General features: G+C 45.2%; 1 long non-coding RNA gene across 1 annotated transcript; it reads right to left on the bottom strand.

The window, feature by feature from the left end:
* Positions 1-7119: 7119 nt before the first annotated feature.
* LOC114196634 (uncharacterized) lies at positions 7120-14113 on the bottom strand. Its single transcript, XR_003606758.2, has 3 exons — positions 13985-14113; positions 11344-11528; positions 7120-7419 (listed from the first exon to the last, which is right to left on the bottom strand). It is a non-coding gene; the product is annotated as an uncharacterized LOC114196634 (long non-coding RNA).
* Positions 14114-17034: the final 2921 nt, after the last annotated feature.

Genomic DNA, 17034 nt, shown 5'->3' with positions numbered 1-17034 from the left:
ATTTATTTAACCAGCCCCCTGGCAGACATGAAATTATTTCCATGATTTCGCTTTTACAAACAATGCTGTGCCGAATATGCTTGGGCAGGAGTGTTCTGCGCCGGAGTGTTTGCTGTAGGATGAGAGCTTCGTGCATTTTAAAATCTCGCTGGATACCGTCAAACCGTTCTTCCCAGAGGTTCTACCAATTTACACTCCCTGCGGCAGTGTATAAACTGCCTGTCTCCTCCTCACCTTTACAAATACAATGTGAATGCAAAACCTTATTCATAATAATCCTTGCCAAACTGATAAAGAACTTGCAGCTCAGCATTGTTTCCATTTGCATCTTCTTGCAGTGAGTCTGAGCACCAAGCAGCCAGCTGTGTTTTTCCCTATAACCTCTTCATATACTTTTCCCACTTTCATATTAAATGCCTGGCCTTTTAAAATATTGATTTTTAGGAATTCATATGACTAAACATATTAGCCATTTTTCTGTTATTTGAGCTACATTTTCCCTTATTTATTGTTTATCATTTAATTTGGTTTGTGATGGTGTTTGCCAGCTAATACCTTGGTCAGTGTGGGAGTAGGGTTGGTCAAATATGTCCACCTTTCCTTTTCTGGCTTCCAGATTTTTTGTCAGTGTTAAAACGGTCTCTCCAAATCAGAGATGATTTGATGATCCTCCCATTTTTCTTCTATTACTTTTAAGGTTCCATTATTCATGTTCAAATTTTCCACCCATATGGTATTTACTTTGGTAAATATGGGTGAGTAGCTGGAACTTTGTTTTTCGGGTGATTACATACTTTCCCACTGATTTGAAATGCCACTTAATTTTGTAATGATATTGTATTCATTTTCTGGACTTTAAAGACGGTTCCATCAACCTATTCATGAACTAACACCCCATTATAGTGTGTTTAGTATATAGGACATTGTATTATTGTTCTTTTTCAGTATTTTCTTGGGTTTTCTTAGTTGCTTACTATCTCTCTGAACTAATTTTTTAAATAATTTTTTTTCAAAATTTCTATTTTCACATAACTCAAAATGAAAAGAAAAATCACAAGATACAGTGAAGTCAGTCTTCAGCCTCCAGCACCCAGGCACACCACTTCCTCCCAGGGACAGCCCACGCTATCAGTTTCTTGCACATCTTTCCAGAAACAGTTCACATCAATTTCACATGTATGTTTCTTACAAGCTTTATAATCCATGTGCTTCATGCTTCAAAAACTCCTCCACACTGCTAAATATTAAAATGGGATCGAGCTCAGTATATAAGGAAAGTAGAAAACTGGCGTCTTTATGGTGAGGAGAGTTCCTACCCACGAACATCCATTCCTTCTGCACCTGCATGTTTTCTTCTGTGTCCAGCAGCTTTTAAAGTTGTTGTTGTTGTTATTATAAATGTATTTTTTATTCCATCAGATCTCTTATTTGTAAATGAAAGTTATTAATTTTTGTATATTAATGTATATTTTGGTCCCAGCCGCCTCATTAAATGCTCCAGTTGCATGGAATTCTAAATAAAACGATCCTGCCCAGCGGGACCTACAGCCTGCTGTGTGGGGCGGCAGAAGCAAACACACAGGGATGACCCCTTCTTGGACAAGACGCTGCTTTGCTGACTGTCCACTCCAAAAACAATGCACCACCAAGAGGGCAAGTCCTCTTAGGGCCCAGATGAGCCCTGCTCACCCTCCTAGGGGATCTGGTTTTCCACACCTTGACTATGACATGGTTTTCATTGCATTTATTCTGCTTGGGGTTTCCTGAGCTTCTTAACTCTGTTAATGTGCGATTTTATCAAACGTAAGAAAAATTTAGCCACTATTTCTTCAGTTATTTTCCTGAGCCTCTCACTCCTTTCCTTCTGGGTTTCCAAATACTCCTATACTTGACCTTTTGTTATTGTCCACAGGGCCTTCAGGCTTAGTTGATTTCTTTATAAATCTCTTTCTGTGCTCTTCACATGGGCTAATCCCCGTCAGTCTGCCCCCCACATTTACATCCCTTCCTGCTCTCATCTCCCTCCTATACCATTAACCCCACCTAGGAAGCTTTTTATTTCAGAAAGAAATTCTGAAAGTTAAGGCAGAGGGGAAGATGGTGGTGGAATAGGAGGACCTGAAGCTTGAAAAAAAACTGTTGAAATTTAGATATTATCTTTTTCTTTTCTAGAATTTCCATTACATTCTTTTCTACAGTTTCTCTTTCTGTGCTCAGATTTTTTTAAAAAATTAATTATGAATATACTTTCCTTTATATCACTGAGAATATTTATAGTAGCTGTTTACAATATTTATCTGCTAATTTTAGCATTTGGATTATCTTGGTGTGAGTCTTCACTGCTTTTTTTTTTTTTTTCTTGAGAATGGGTCATATTTTCCTTTTTCTTCAAGTACACCAGCTCTATGGACACTTTGGACCAGATAATTCTTTGTTATGGGGGCTGTCCTGTGCATTATACCATGTTTATTCCTGTTCTCTACCTTGCCTATAGTCACAACAATCAAAAATCTCTCCAGACATTGCCAAATATCCCCCTTGGTGGCAAAACTTCCCCCAGATGGAACCATTCAAATAGAGGAATTTTGGATTGTATCCTGGACATTGTGAATGTTTTGTCATGGAGACCAGGGTTCTGTTATATTCCCCTGAAGAGTGTTGATTTTTTGCTCTATGTTTTAATAACAGATTCACTTTGTGGAACTAAAACTGCAAATGCTGTCTCCTGGATATTGGCTCAAATCTCAGTTCAGTTCTTTTATTCCTATCTCAGTTGCTTAGAGCCTGCTCCATGCACGCATGGTTCAGGGGTCAGCAGAGATTTGAGCAGAGTTTATACACAAAATTTGGGGTTTTCCCCTCTCTGTGTCCCTCTTTCCAGAATTTTTCCTTGCTTTCCAGAGACTGCGGTTGTCCCGAACTCTTCTTTTGGTTCTCCAAGCAAAAGAGACTGCCAGTTTTCAAGTTTCAGCTGCCCCAGATGGTGAAGTCTGGATCCTGTCCTCAGGCCAGAAACCGTGGAACTCTACAAGTGGTGTGTCCTTTGCCCACATGTCAGTTCCCCTCCAGAATAGGCCTATTTTTTTGTGGTCACTACCCAGTGTGTTCAGGTAGTTGTTTTTTATATGTTTTTCAGAATAGTTTTTAATTAATTAAAACATCCAATCAGGTGTCTACTTGGCATTACCTGGAAGCAAAATCTGTACAGTCTAATCCTGCAGGAGCTTTTTTTTTTTTTTAAGATTTTGTTTATTTGAGAGAGAGAGAGCACAAGCAGGGGGAGTAGGAGAAGCAGGCTCCCTGCTGTGGGGCTCGATCCCAGGACCCTGGGATCACAACCTGAGCCAAAGGGCTCACCGACTGAGCCACCCAGGTGCCCCAGGAGGTGACCTTTTAATGAGAAGTTTTCATTTTGCTAGCAGTGGAAGAATTACTGCTTCCAGTCATTTCACTATCAGAGGCAATGGCCAGTCTTTGCTACCTTCTTCTGTGACATAGGAGGGTTTTGGGGAGGTGGGCAGTGAATCTGTCTCCTTAGCACTAGCACAGACCCTCTGAGAGCTCTGCTGGCAGTAGGTCTCTCCAGGATGCACATTTATCATCTGACCAAGCATACCATCCCCCCGTCTCTCCCGTCTTCCTCATCTGGCTGGTGAAATTTCCTGCTGTACTAAGTCAAGGGACAGACTTTTGGTTCAACTGAACAATCACTGACTGTGCACAAAACAATTTCTTGACTATGTGAGTATTTTTCGGGTAAGGTCTTGTTTCTACTTAGAGCACAGAAGCCTGTTGATTCTGCACACCCTGAGTAGTTAGTTAAGACTTTCCTCTCTCATGACATCTAAAGTACCATGCGGAGCAATAACGGAATAGACTGAACACCAGGGCCTGTCCTGGTAAGGGTAGAGCTAAGCCGTTACAACGAAAAGACCTAGAGACTGTAACATGCATCACTTTCTCATGGAACAATCTCCAGTGAGCAGCCCAGGATGGAAAAGTAGGGAGGAAGTCAGTGGTCAGCCATTGCCTCTGGCCGTGGCCATCAGCGGATGGTCCACACTGGTTTGCAGCCAGAGGAAAGGGGTAAGAGAATGCAGAGGAGCAGACTCACGTGTCAGAGACCTCACACCCAGATGCAGCGTACTTCAGTCCTCTTCACGATCCTGCAGCAGGAGCGTACTCCCACGTCTGCCTCCCAGGGGCGCAGGGTCACGTGGTCTGCTACCACTCTGTAAGCTCGGGCAAGGGCAGAGCAGATTTTGGTTGGCTGCCCCCAGTTTCCACCACCATGACTAAAAGTCAGGAGTTTCCATTGCAGCCTTGCAGGCGGACATCCGTCCCCCCCGAGGACTTCTCTCAGCCTCCAGGATCCCGCTGTAAGAGGGTTTGCATGGTTGACCAGAGATTGGTCAGATGGACCAGAGAGATTGACCCTCTTGCCCAGCCGCTTTCTCAGACACGCTGTGTGCAGGAGTATGAGCAGGGGGGTGGTGGCAGCGGTCCCTGGTGGGTTCTGCCCACAGATTCCTTTAGCTCAGCGTCCCACTGAGATGTCACACAGGCTGTTACAGACTTCCAGTGAAGACTCGCAGTGACCATAGCAGATACTGACACGAAAGAGAAACAAGAACTCTGACTCATTTTGGAAAAAAACAAAAAGCCAAAAGTTTACCTCAATCCTCGATTTCCTTCCCTAGAAAGACCTTGAAAAATCAATATAGATTCTCAACCATGCTTTTGGATTCCTTCCAGTTGGAAGATCGGGTACTTTTTCTGAGCTATGCCAGCGCTTTATTTTCATGGCACATTTTCTTTTGTTTCCCTGTCTGAGCCAAGCCCGCCCCACAAGGCACCACTGCTATTCCGTGTTCACTTGGAAGCCTACTGCAGTTTGGACAATATCATACAACCCATTCCTTGGAAAGAGCATTACGACTTCTGCCTAAAAGTAACTCTTTAAATGGGAGAACTCAAGTGTGTGGCTTGTCATCGGCATGACTTTCTTTTGTCGTGGGCTGATGCAGATGACGCTGGAAATCCCCAGAGGAAATCGTTCTCTTTGGTCACCCTCAGATGCCTAACTTAATGAGGGCCTTTTGTGGCAGAACTGGCGGTGGGGGTGAGCTCCCCACGCACCCTGACTGCACAGCGTCCTCTCTCTCTGGGCACCCGTTTGCCCCAGGAGAAGCCTCAGGAGGGACCTCAGTGGCAGAGGACAGAGGACAGTAGGATCGACCCTGGCAATCAGGGTGGCAGTAGGTGTGCTGTGTCTGCGTGGGAACAGCCCGCCTCTCCACGCCGCATGCCCTCAGCCGCTCAGCCCCATGCCCGCCCTGCCTGCGCCCAGGGTGCCGGGTTCCACGCCTCGGCCTGGTACAGCCACAGCCCAGCAGCACCGGGCGGCCTTCCCACGGCTGGATGGGGCTTCACTCGGCCTCTGGAGCCACAGCCCCACCCTGTCTTCCTGTCTTCCAGGCTTACCTGCAAGAGCGCACGGGCCGGTGGGTCTGGGCCCCTGGGCAGAGGCTTAGGTTAGAATCTCAAAGCAGTCCACACCCCCTGAGATGCTCAGAACGGTAGACATGCATTTATTTATTTTTGTTTTAAATAAGGACAGCTGCGGAATGAAAGATACTCTTGATACTAAGTATATTCTCTTGTTTAAATGAGGTGAAGTGACAGTAAGCAAACTGGAATCCTCCTTCAGTTGAAAGAAGGGGGAAGAGGGAAGGAGGGAAGGGAACAGAGTGGAATAGAAGTGAGTCCGTGTGCTTTACCCACGTGCGACATCTCATTTGACTTTCGGGATGACCAAGTGAAGCAGGCATTCTCTTCCATTTTACAAACAAAGGAAACAAGGCCCAGCGGTTTAGGAACTTGCCCAAGAAAGGGCAAGAACTAGGAAGTGAGCCCAGGGACGTCTGATTATGCAACTTCCCAAGACACCATGGTAGCTTTTTAAAAACAGTGCTTTTGCACGTGGGCAGAGAGGCAAAGAACAAGCCCTTCCAAAGCAGAGGCAGTTCCAAGGAACCACCTAGAATGTGGAAAGGGGAAACGTACACAGAGCCATCCATCCGCTTTCCCAGCACTTTGGGCCCCAGCATCACTTCCCAGGGAGGTTCTGGTACCTGCCTGCGAACCACAGGGCAGGGCTGGCCGGTCTCTGTGGCTGTCTGGCGTTATGGTAGAACTACATTCTAGGCTCAGATAATGGCAAACACATAGTAAAGCCATTTTTCAAGAGGGCCCAGCGGGCCACCGTAAAGCTAGGCACTTCTCCTCATGTGGGGACACCTGCACTTTATGGGACCTGTACCATCCCTGGTCCGTGCCCACTAGACACCAGAGGCGCCGGCATCCGCTGAGACAAGCAACATGTCCCCACAGGTATCTGAAACAGCCCCTCGGAGGCAGAGCCAGCCCTGCTAAGAACCACAGGAACGAAACATCAGCAAAAGATAAACAGGAAAAGTCAGTTCAGAATGGGTTTTGGTGGCACCACTTACAAGGTGTGTGAAGGACTTTAAGAAAGTCCTGTCATATTCCCCCTTCTGAGCCTCAGTCAATCCATCTGCAAAGTGGAGGTTCAGAACCACCTGTTCTCCTTCCTCACTTGGTTGCTGTAAATACCAAACGTGACCCCACTCATGAAATGGCTTTTGAAACCCCCTGAGCCCTACAAAGGGCTGCAGTGCCCCACGCAAGTCCCCCACCTGCAGCCCGCACCCCACCCCTGCCCTGTGCGTGTGGAGACGTGCGCGGTGGGCTCATGCCCCATTTTCTCTGGCCCAAAATCTTTTTCATTCCACCATCTGGGAAGCAATCTAATAGGATAAATAATACATAGGTGTAATCAGGTGGTATCGGACTCTTCTCCCCCAGTACACCAGTGTCTTTTTTTTTTAAGATTTTTATTTATTTATTTATTTGAGAGAGCAAGAATGAGAGAGAGAGAGAGCACATGAGAGGGGGGAGGGTTGGAGGGAGAAGCAGACCCCCTGCTGAGCGGGGAGCCCGACGCGGGACTCGATCCCGGGAGTCCAGGATCATGACCTGAGCCGAAGGCAGTGGCTTAACCGACTGAGCCACCCAGGCGCCCCAGTACACCAGTGTCTTAAGAGAGCATTCCCAGAGACAAACTTCCCTCCCAAAGGGCGAGTCTGGAATGTGGCCATGCATCTAGTAGAGGCTGCCGGGGCTCTGGTGAGCAGGGATTGGGAAATGCACGAGCTCCTGTGGACAGAGCCTAGGTCCCGAGGCTGAGATGGGGGGGCGGGGGGCGGCTCAGCAGCTTCCCACTCCTGCGACCCTGAGCAGAGCAGCCCCTCTATGCCTGGATCTCTTCTTCCTTAACTCGGAGGGCAAATCACTCTCTGCCTTGTGGCAGTGGGATGTGTGACCCAGGGGAAGGTCCTGTACAAATAGAAGCAATAATTAAGAAGAATAATGTTAACCCACCCGGGGAACAAACTATATACGTGTAGTTCATCCACGCGTGAGGGTGGTTTTGCTCCTCTGGGAAAGGCAGACCGTAATACTGTTTCATGCATTTGTTTATTGGTGTATATTTACAAATGCTGCTTATAAGAATCCCAAGATCCACTTCTGTCTATTGGGCAACCGGCGCATGGAGTTCCTCACAAACACTCCTTGAAGGATGAGCGCTGACTCCATGCTGGGGGAAGCCCGTTCGAGAACACAGCGTGAAGCCCTGAGGACAGATTCCACTCTGAGTCAGAGTAATGTGGCGGAACAGGCACAGGACCTGGCTTCCAATTCCGGCAACTCCCTTTCAGCTTTTAAGACACAAGGATACATCTTGCCTTCTCGCAGTGCCAGGTTTCCTGAACTAAAACCGAGGGATCACTTTATTTCACAAGTAAGACTTGCCTCTTCTCGGCGTGGGAACCAAAGGAGATGAAGCCTGTAGGTAATTCCCTTTGAAGTACAGTCAGATCTCAGATCCACAGCAGTGGCTGCTCACTCTCACATCCGCATAACTGAAACTATTTCCACAAACTCTCCTCACGTGTAAATACATAAGCTACATATGAGTACGACCATGCTAACGTATGACTTATATTAAAAATCACACACAACAATTAAAATGCTGGAAGGATGAGTTAAAAATTAGACACAAATTGCGCTAAAATAATTTTGCATTTTTTATTTGTTTATGGTACAGAAAACCTTTTTTTAAAATATTTATTTATTTATTTATTTGAGAGAGAGACAGAGCACGAGGGGGCGCAGAGGGCAGAGGCAGAGGGAGAAGCAGGCTCCCCACTGAGCAGGGAACCCAACACGGGGTTTGATCCCAGGACCCTGAGCTCATGACCTGAGCCAAAGTCAGATGCTTAACCAACTGAGCCACCCAGGCGCCCCCAGAAAACCTTTTCATGCTCACTAAAATGGCCCTATTCTCCATAATAAGATTTTTAGTGGAAGCAATGTGACTGAATGCACTTTGCTATTTCTGAGACTCTTAGTCTAACATTTTCTGATACAACATCTGTAGGTCTGATTCTGAGTTGTTTATTTTGATACTGGATTTTAATGGCTATCAAACTTGTTAAAAAATACTCCTTAAAGAAGCACAAATCCAAAGATTAAGGAATAATTAACTTACCAAATCATTTTACTCACTTTCCAATCTTATCCACCAATTATGCAAACATTTTTTTGTTGAAACTCAGCTAGTAAATTTCCATCTTCCTTGATGTCAATTAGTTTTTCATGCAAATTAACCATAAGGCACTACATGCTAACATTTTTAGCAAATGGGATTACAACCCACCATTGTTGGGAAGATTGTTAAATAAGATAAAGATGTCTCTATTTTTTTAAAGTATGAAGGCAGGAGCATTTTAATAGATGACACATTATTTGGGGCAACAATAAAAAATTTAGTCCATCTGTTTTCCAAAAGTTCTCTCAAATTTCTTTCAAAAAGCTGTTACTTTCTTACTCCTTATTTTTTTTAAATTCACCTTTATCTTGGGGCACCTGGGTGGCTCAGTTGGTTAAGCGTCTGCCTTCGGCTCAGGTCATGATCCCGGGGTCCTGGGATCGAGCCCCGCGTCGGGCTCCCTGCTCCGCGGGAAGCCTGCTTCTCCCTCTCCCACTCCCCCTGCTTGTGTTCCCTCTCTCGCTGTGTCTCTCTCTGTCAGATAAATAAATAAAATCTTTAAAATAAAATAAAATAAAATTCACCTTTATCTTGAAGGTACAAATTAAGAGTGTTTATTTTTCTTTTAAAAATATCTGCTAAGAAGCATCCTTCTGACAGTCTTTGGTTTTCCCAGCTACAGGTCACAAGTCTTGAACAGCTATGTTATTGTTGTTTGTTTTGTAAAAGAAAACCATATCATCCATCTTTAAGTCCAACAGCCTTTAAGTTATCCTTGCTGCAATTTAACCACAATAATCCTGTGTAGTACAAAAAGTCTTCATGGTCATTCTCCACCTCATCACAAAGTACTATAAACATTCTTTTACATTTTTATTTCTAAATCAGCATAGCTGTGTTAGTGACATCTGGGGCACCCGCGGGATGTGTGGCTCTGGGAGTTTGGTTGCTGTTAAGTCGCTCACGCAGGTACAGTGAACGAGCCCCCATGAACTGTAGTAACTGTGACCTTACCCCACTTCCTCTCCTGTAAGGGACAGTTTTGCCAGTGAAATTTATTTATTTTAATAAAAAGCCATTTACTGTTAAGAATATATGTTCCAGGGTGCCTGGGTGGCTCAGTTGGTTAAGCGACTGCCTTCGGCTCAGGTCATGACCCTGGTGTCCCAGGATCGAGTCCCGCATCGGGCTCCCTGCTCAGCGGGGAGTCTGCTTCTCCCTCTGACCTTCTTCCCTCTCATGTTCTCTCTCTACCATTCTCTCTCTCTCTCAATAAATAAATAAAAAATCTTTAAAAAGAAAAGAATATATGTTCCATAGCACATCTTTCTTTACCTACACAGGGGAAAACGGATCTTTTAAAAATTTAATTGTTGAAGCAGAATGCAGTAAATACCATGGCTCAAGACACACTGGAAATATATACATGTTGATGAGACACAAGATATTCACAGAGTCTCAAAGCGTCTCCCCACAAGATACTTATTAATTACAAGAAGAGCAACAGTAGCTCTCCAGGGCTCTGACCAGGAGATCAAGGTTACCACCACCAACCATGAGACAAACTGATCCTCGTCACCCTGAGATGAGGGGCTGAGAAGGACCCAGCATCACCTCTGGCGTTCCTGCCAAACATGCACAACCTTGATCCATTCCTGAGAAAACAGACATCCTAAATCTAATGGGACGGTACGTTTCAAAAGTGTCAAGGTCATGGGGTGCCTGGGTGGCTCAGTCAGGTGAGCATGAAACTCTTGATTTTGGCTTGGGTCATGATCTTGAGCTCATGGGATTGAGCCCCTAGTCGGCTCCTCGCTCAGCCAGGAGTCAGGCTCCATGTTCAGCGGGGAGTCTGCTTGGGATTCTCTCCATCTGCCCCTCCCCCCACTTGCTCTCTCTCTCTTTCTCTCAAATAAACAAACAAATAAATAAATAAATCTCTGTTTTTAAGTGTCAAGGTCATGAAAGGCAAAGAAATCAATGGAAGACCGAGGAACAATCCCCACATGGGAGAAGTCTGAAGAGACCCCACAACTAAATGCAGTGAAGATCCTGATAGACTCCTACTAGGAAAAGGCCAGTGGTGGGAAAATCGGAGAAATTCAGACAAGGACTGCAGATGGTGAGCGTCGAGGCTGATTTCCCGGCTCAGCCACTGCACTGTGGCTGGGTGAGTGCTAACATTCGGGGGACCAGGTGAAGGGTATGGGGAACTCTCTCTACCAGCTTTGCATCTTTTCTGTAAATCTGAAGTTATTTTTAAAGTGAAAAGTTAAAAAAAAGAACATCTATACTCTTATCCAACTGTGTAGCGAATCTCCCACACCGTGTAACGTGTTCTTAGCCTAGTCCTCCTGGTGTTCGGCAGTGTTTTCTACGTGCGTTCCAACAGGGTTTTATGACAAAGGGAATGCATTTCTGTTTGCCACGCCAACATTTTCTTTGTATTTCAGCTGTGTGAACCACAGTGGGAAGTCCTTCCTCAATGGTATTTGACTTAAATTGCTGCTAAGTTCACTCAAAAGAGGCTTCTGGAAATGTATCCAACTTTTAGTGAAATTTTACATTGTACTGTAGGATCTTAAAAATGGTAAAATTTTGTCTTCATTTTCAGGCATTTCATCCTTAAGTGCCTTGCTCATCTCAATGATTTCAAACTATTATCAGCTGGTATTTCAAAACACGACATATACTGAGATGAGGGTTACCTTTGGTGATCATGAATCTATATCAACAATTCAGTCTAGATCATTCTGAATCACGTGGCCTCATGAGGCTTGAGTGGGTTGTCATTGTCTTGCCCAATGGAGTATCCACAGAAGCTGAGGGTGGGAGGGTCCCCTTTGCCATCTTGCTGTTTGCTTGGGTTTGCTTCATCAACAGGATCGTCAGTCTGCAATTGATGCAGGATTCTAAGTCAGTGTTCTACTTTGCAAGGATTAATTTTCCTTAAAACCAGATAATTTGTAAATCCAATAAAACAGACACAACTGGGCTACTTCTAAGATTCTGTACAAAAGCCATTGAGGAGCCACCGTCAACTCTCTGACTGGGACCTTCTGGCCGGGGTACCTCCACCTGCATGTGACAGTGTTCGCGGGAGAGACCAACTCATGAGGGCCCCAGTCCCTCTGAACAGTAGAGGCTGGCATCAACGTTGGTTTCTTCATGTTTTAGATGAAAATAAATATTAAGAGAAGTTCAGATGATCTTTTCCCTACTCTCCAAAGTAGTATCTCCTGTAATGTCCAATAAAGTAGCCTTGGCCACATGTGGCTATTTAAATAAAACTGTTAATTAGTTAGTGGAAAGTAAATAAAATTAATGTTTATGCATTTCCATGAGCCACATTTTAGGAGTGCAATAAACAAGGGCTGCCATATTGCACAGAGCAGGTGTAGCTCGTTTCCCTCATCGTGGCGAATTCTACTGGGAGGCAGTGCTCCGGTGGTTGCCCCGTGGACCCCACTGTGTGGCTCGCTGCATTTGAGCAGCACTGACGATCTCCTGGGCGTGAGCCCTGGCCTGAACACAAGGTCTGCTTATCACGAGCCCGAGCTGTCAGCGCAAGGACATGTGTGGGGTGCAGGGCTGGGGAGCCTCCACGCCCAGGGTACACCCTCTCATGCACCCCTCCCCTGGAGTTTTCTTTTTACCACTTGGCTCTTGAGAAGCCAGGGAGGCCCCGTGAGGCCCTGTGAGCTCTCTGCTAGGGTGTGGGAGCCAGGCTCGGGGTCCGAGCTTCCTATTGACGCCAGCTGGGGATCAGCACGCACTTAGCAACATCTGAAAAGACCCACAGCTCCTGTGAGTCCAGTTCTCATAAATCAAAGCAAAATAATAGCTCAAGCTGCCAAAACGGTATTATTATTCGTCCTGTGGTTTGCTATAGGACAGCTTATTAAGATGTCAAAGAAATACGGATCTGAGTGAAAACCCTTTAGAAGGTGGAAGTGAGTCCACGTGCTGGAAGGCCGGCCGTGTGTGCCCGGCGCAAGCCAAGTGTGGGGGTGCGGAGGGCCAACAGGGGGCCATCCTGGAAGAAAAGAAGGCAGGCTGTGAGAACCGAGTTCCGAGAGGCACAGACTCGGTGAAGCTCCGCCAGGGAAACTCGATCCGCTCTACAGTTTAGCCAAGGGCCAGCCCACAGGACGGAAGCTTTTGGGGTGACCCAGCTATCACACTGGCCTATTTCCAGCATAAATTATTGTTCACCTGGGCAAGGCGGCTGGAAAAACCAGGTCAGCGGGAGCTGAGGAAGCAGTCCGTCGGCAGCGCAGACCCCACACCTACTGAGAAAGACCCTTCGGGAAGAGCGCTTCCATCCAGACCCCCAGCAGAGAGGAGCACCAGCACCCCCCACCCCGGGCTGTTCCCCGGGCTGTTCCCCGCACCGGGGAAGGAGGATGAGGAGGGAAACGGAGTACAGTTCAGGAAGGAGAGCTCCCAGCTGGCTCCTCACAAGACAAAGGACAAGAGAAGATGATGGAGTTCTGTTCATTTGCTTTGGCCCGAGGATCTGGTCCAGGAGGGAGCAGCAGCCCGTGAGGTTTGAACACCTGGTTGCCGGTGCGTGTGGAAATGGATAGCTGATTTCCTTAACAGGAAACAACAGCTGTTTCTACTCAGGGACCAAATAATATCTTTCAAAGTCTGGCTGAGCAACTGGGTTTTCTTTTACTGGCAAACCCCGCACAGCGCCTTATAAATTTGACACTAACACCTTTTTCTTAACTTGTTCCTTCTGCTGACACATCAGAAAACAGAAATCCTTATGTTCTTCACTCCATGTGTGGCCCTGGAATGCCCCTGAGCACTGGGGGACTTCCACCAGCTCACACCTGCCGCCTGTCACCTGTCCTCTCAAAGCCTCTGCCCAGAGCGGCCCCTCTCTCCCTCAGAGCTGACGATGCCATCTCCTCCCTCTCCTGACGCCCTCTCCTGATTCCTGGTCAGAATCGCAGTGGCCGAGCTGAAAGAGCTCTTTGTCCCACAGGGAAAGAAGAGGAAACCAAGTGTAAGTTAGTGATTGTTTTTTTTTTTTAACAGAGGTCTACACACACACAGTATAGTATAAAAGGTACATTAATCGTAAGTGTACAGCTCAATGGTTTTTCCCATGTATATACTCTAGGTCAAGATCTGGAACATTCTCAGCACCAAGAATATCACCTCACACACCCTCCCAGTCCATTAGCCACCCCACCCCCAGAAGCAACTACTATTCTGATTTCTATAAACATTGACTCTTCCCATGAACCAGGTACTCACTATGGGCCAACTAATCTCCCAATCGGGGCTCCCGTTAACCAAGTTCATAAGCCATATGTATAAAACAGTGATACCCACTTATTCATTTGCAGCTGGAAATGCAATTTTCCCAGGAATTCACTCCCTGCTGGCAAAACTTCTCTCTTGCCAGGATAGAGACATAGTCCAAGTCAGCTTCCCAAGACTCTCTCGCTCGCCGGGGCAAGAGCTAGGGGAACATTGCTAACATCTGGGGCCATGGTTCTTCTTGTAAGCTTCCAGACCACAAACCCGACACTAACGGGAAAAAGACTGACAACACCAAGTGTTGGCCAGGAAATGGAGCAATTGGAACACGCATACACTGCTGGCGGTACATAAGCTAGTAAAACGTCTTTGGGCAAAAGCATGGCATTTTCTGCAAAACCAAGCAAATAGCTACCCCAGGACAAACAAATCTGTCTCTAGATTTAGACCCAACAGATGTGCATACATGGGCTCACCCAAAGGCATGTGTTAGAATGTTCACAATAGCTTTATTTGTAAAAGCCCCAAACTGGAAATTACCCAAAAATTGCGTCTATGGGAGAATGGGTAGATACAATGAAACACTATTCATCAGTGAAGCAGAAAGATAATAGTGACCCATCTAGTAAGTGGCAGAGCCAGGATTTGAGCCCAGAACCTTGCCACTAAACCTGAGATTCTCCTCCCGATACAATGTAATAATCAATACTTCCAAACATTGCTGGTGGGAACATAAAGTTGAAGAGCCATTTTGGGAAGTGCATTAGCAGTCTGTAATAACTACAAATGCATTTGTCATAAAATATAGCAATTAGTCCTCTGAGATACAGTCTAACCACACTCGCAGTTTACACAAAGAAAGGTGTGCTAGCACAATTGTAATAGGAAAAAAAGGGGTAAGCTGTCACGTGATCATAAGATGGAATGCTATACAGCTGTTACGGTGAACTCGATGTTTATGTATCTACTCAAAATACGAATAGATCTCATGTTCTATGTACATGATCTACTAAAAAAATGAATAGATCCTAAAAATGTAATGTCATCAACAGAGTAAAAACACAACCCACAGAATGGGACACAATATTTATGAATCATCTATTTAATAAGAGATTAATATCCAGAATAGAGAACTCCTCAAACTCAGAAAAAAAAAAACTGATTAAAAATTGGCAAAGGGGGCACCTGAGTGGCTCAGTGGTTAAGCGTCTGACTCTTGATGTCGGCTCAGGTCATGATCTCATGGTCATGGGATTGAGCCCCCCGTCGGCTCCTCACTCAGCCAGGAGTCTACTTGAGATTGTCTCTCTCTCTCTGCCTCTGCCCCTCCCCCTGCTCACACTCTCTCTCTATCTCTCTCAAATAAATAAATCTTAGGATATGTGCTGCTGAAGCGAGCACTCAAATAAAGAAATCTTTAAAAAAAAGGGCAAAGGACTTGAATAGACATTTCTCAAAGAAGATCTACAAATGTACAATAAGCAAATGAAAAGATGCTCAACCAATAATCATGAGGGAAATGCAAATCATAACTACAGTGACATACCACCTGTCACACTCATCAGGATGACTACTATAAAACAAACAAACAAACAGGAAATAACAAATGTTGACAAGAAATCAAAACCCTTGGGCACTATTGGTGGGAACCAGCGTGGCGGTTCCTCAAAAAATTAAAAATAGAATTACCACATGATCCAGCAATGCCACTTCTGGGTACATACTCAAAATAATTGAAAGCAGGGTCTTAAAGAGATGTTTGTGCACCCATGTTCCTCACAGCATTATCCACAATAGCTAAAATGTGGAAGGAACCCAAATGTCCATCAACAGGTGAACAGAATAAGCAAAATGCGGTGTGTACGTACAATGGAATATCTATTATTCAGCCTTAGGAAGGAAGGCCATTCTGCCACCTGCCACGACATGGATGAAACTTGAGGACATTATGCTGGGTGAAATAAGCCAGATGCAGAAGGACATATAGTGTCTGTTGCCACTCATATGAAGTACTTAGAGCAGTCAAATGCAAAGAGACAAAGTAGATGGTGGGTGCTGCTGTGGGAGAGAGGTGTAACAGGGTAGTGGGAAGTCACCATTTAATAAGGACAGAGTTCAATTTTACAAAATGAAAAGTTATGGCAGTGGATGGTGGTGATGGTTGCAAACATTATGAATATATTTAGTACCACTGAGCTGTACACTTAAAAATGGTAAGATGGTAAACATTATGTATATTTTAACACAGTAAACAAATTTTATTTAAAAAAAGAATATAGCAAAATGCCTTCATTCCCTGAGTCTAGGGAAAGATACTTTTAACAGGACACAAACAAATGCTACCCTAAAGAAAATGGTGCATCTTTTGGACTCCATTTTAGTTAAGAACTTGTGTCCTGAAAGCTAAACAAGCTAAAAGAACAAGTCGAGCCATGTGGCAGGAGAGGATGCTTGAGCTTCCAGGGACAGTGTTGTATCTGTGATGGCCTCTTATCTGCAACAAACGTGTGATGAAAACACGAGATGTTCCCACAGGGGAGATGGGGCATGGCCATGCGGGAACTCTCTGCTTACCTCTCTTTGCAACTTTTATAGAAATCTAAAGCTATTCAAAATTAAAAGTTTACATTTAAAAACAGATTAGTGAGGGGGCCCTGGGTGGCTCAGTCAGTTAAGCATCCGGACTCTTGATTTCAACTCAGGTCATGACCTCAGGGTCATGGGATCCATCCCCACATCAGGCTCCACATTCAGTAAGGAGTCTGTTTCTCTCCCTCTCCCTCTGCCCCGCCCTCCTCTCTAAAATAAATCAATAAATCTAAAAAAAAAAAAAGTACAGGTTAGTTCTCCCACCTGTATGTAATTGGCCATTCTCTTTGGGTTTGGGTTTTACTTAGAGATACTTTCTTCTTTCTCTCCATCTTCACCAATGTTATGGACCATGTATTAACTGGAATTTCATGGAAATGTATGTATCATCTCACATTTGGGAGCCATCATAGATGCATGAATTTGTAGGAGGCTTTTTCTACATGTTCACACAAGGATGCCACCCCTCCTTCCCTCGCAGTGGTGAGCCTGTACTTCCTAACTTGGGGCAGAGGGGCTGAAACATTTATCCT

The sequence above is a fragment of the Eumetopias jubatus genome, unplaced genomic scaffold (genome assembly GCF_037043125.1).
Source record: "Eumetopias jubatus isolate StellerSeaLion01/CBP00866 unplaced genomic scaffold, mEumJub1_p1.0 scaffold_3, whole genome shotgun sequence".
NCBI classification, from domain to species: Eukaryota; Metazoa; Chordata; class Mammalia; order Carnivora; family Otariidae; genus Eumetopias; species Eumetopias jubatus.
Note: the sequence above shows the minus strand (reverse complement) of the source record. Positions and strands in the feature narration are given on the sequence as shown.